This window comes from Sphaeroforma arctica (assembly GCF_001186125.1).
Source record: "Sphaeroforma arctica JP610 unplaced genomic scaffold supercont1.389, whole genome shotgun sequence".
Classification (NCBI taxonomy): Eukaryota; class Ichthyosporea; order Ichthyophonida; genus Sphaeroforma; species Sphaeroforma arctica.
Genome location: NW_014040169.1, coordinates 76,547 through 79,022, shown reverse-complemented (window position 1 = coordinate 79,022; position 2,476 = coordinate 76,547).

Here is a 2,476-nt window from a genome sequence, read left to right as displayed (position 1 = left end):
TATATATCTTAACTATACAGCGGTGTGGCAGTGGATGTCTGGGCGGAGGAACCACCAGATCGTGAACACCTGTTCTATTCGCTCGAGAACACTCTTCTCTCGCCACACAATGCAGACGACTGCAAGCTTACGCTAAACACTGCGATCGACATATTCTTGGCAAACGCAGAAAGGTGTGTAGGGTGTCTCGTATGTTCATGTACATTGGCATGAATATAAGCAAGTACACGCCTAATACATGTGTGTAAACTAGCGGGCAAGTGTTTGTGTAGGTGTGTATATGTGGGGGGGTGTGCAGAAAGATGTGCAATGTCTCATAATTGTATGTACATTGGTACAAGTATATGCAAGTACACGCCTGTACACATGTGTAAAAAAACTAGTGGACATGTGTTGGTCAGTTTCGTTTCCGTATTCTCTTCATATGTTCGCTCGAATGTACAGTCCTGCACGTGTCTATTGCAAGTGTGCATTTTCATTTGCCTTTACTTGTCGGCGCAACATCTCGTTTTTGGAATATATCTAAATACTACACGACAGGAATTGTATACCTACAGATACGGTAACATCGCGTCTTTGTATGTATATACATACCATACGATAGTAGTTATATACTTATAGATACGGTGTGACATTAATTTTGTCTTCCCACTAACGTCTTCAGTTTGCAGTACCTATAGCCTCAGCGCCTTTGTATATATCTGCATACTATACGACAGTAATTATATACTTATACATACCATACCGCAGTAATTATATACTTGTACATACCATATAACAATAATTACATACTTATACATACCATGCCACAGTACTTATACACTTGTACATACCATACAACAGTAATTATATACTTATACATACCATGCCACAGTAATTATATACTTATACATAACATGCCACAGTAAATATATACTTCTACATACCATACCACAGTAATTATATACTTATATATACCATACCACAGTAATTATATACTTATACATACCATACTAAAGTAATTGTATACTTATACATCCCATGCCACAGTAATTATATACTGATACATGCCATACCATCATCTCTGGTTACAACACACCTGTGACAGATATACCACCGAAAGTGACCTGTTGAATAGAGTGACCCTCGACAAACGCTCCTGAATACTGTACTACGCATCTCTGGGCACATCACGCCTGTGGGAGATGTACCGAACATCTGTTGCATACAGTGGCCATCGACAAACGTTTATGAGCGCCGCGCTGTGCGTGCATGGTCTTCTCGGTCAAGCCGTGGTTAGTCACAGCAATCCTGTATAACAAACACTAAGGACCATAGCCCTCTAAACTGAACATAAGGACGGACATGTTCCTGGGGCACAAGTGTATATAGGCAGTCACTGGCGGTGTTGATTGATCAAGGGTGGCTGAGTAGAGATTGTAGTGACGCTGGCCCAAGTTAGATACTGGTAATGACGACTGCGCGCGAGTCACACGCCTGTGTGATCACGCACACCCTCACACACACAGTACGTAGAGAGGTGATTGATTGAGTGGGTTAGGAGTGTGGTTGCTATGAGGTGTGATTGAGTGGGTTAGGAGTGTGGTTGCTATGGAGATGAATGGCCTGTCTGTACCACGTCTACCTGCACGTGCACGGGAGTGACCCTCTGTATGGACTACTCACACTGTGCAAAAGAAACTAAAAGGGGGTGTGCGGAAACACATATCTCCGTATAGGATGCTGATTTGCGTATCCATGTATGTGTGCAGTAGAGGTCACTCTGTACTGATATCTTCGTACTGTCACAGAGAATTAGTACTGGCACATGAGGTGACGGTGTTGTCGTCGTGTAGCATGCTGATTTGCGTATCCATGCACGTGTGTAGTAGAGGTCACTCTATACTGATACTTTCGTACTGTCACAGAGAATTAGTACTTGCGCATGAGGTGACGGTGTTGTCTTGGTGTAGCATGCTCTTTGTTTTTAGGGCTTCCCCCGCAGTGACTAGCTCTGCTGTATCATCGCACGCGCGTTGTGACGAAGGCTATTGCTAACGAATCTTATTAGCGGAGTGCTTTTGAAAACGTTCTGTGTGAGTTGTGTATATAGAAGATATGATCACGTGCACGGCTATGCAGCCTAAGCACACGTGGTGCTGGTGGCGTTTTGTGTTATGTGAGTACACTCGTACCGTTTGAACCGCAAAACGCTTGTCTCAAACGTGCGCTATAGTAGTAGGCGTGTTATATACACTCCGCAGCCACGAGGTATATTACCACGTATAGGTCAACTAGGGTTCAACATAAAGATTAGAGGTGCACATTGTATAACCACAGCTGCAGTTATTGTGAGGCGTGTAGAGCAAAGTACCTTCAAATACACCTTGGCTTCAATTGCGGTACACGACCATAGGGAATTCTTTGTAGTCGAAAAGCTACTGCGTGGGGATTGGATATACATGTATAGATATATATATGTATATGTATATGTATA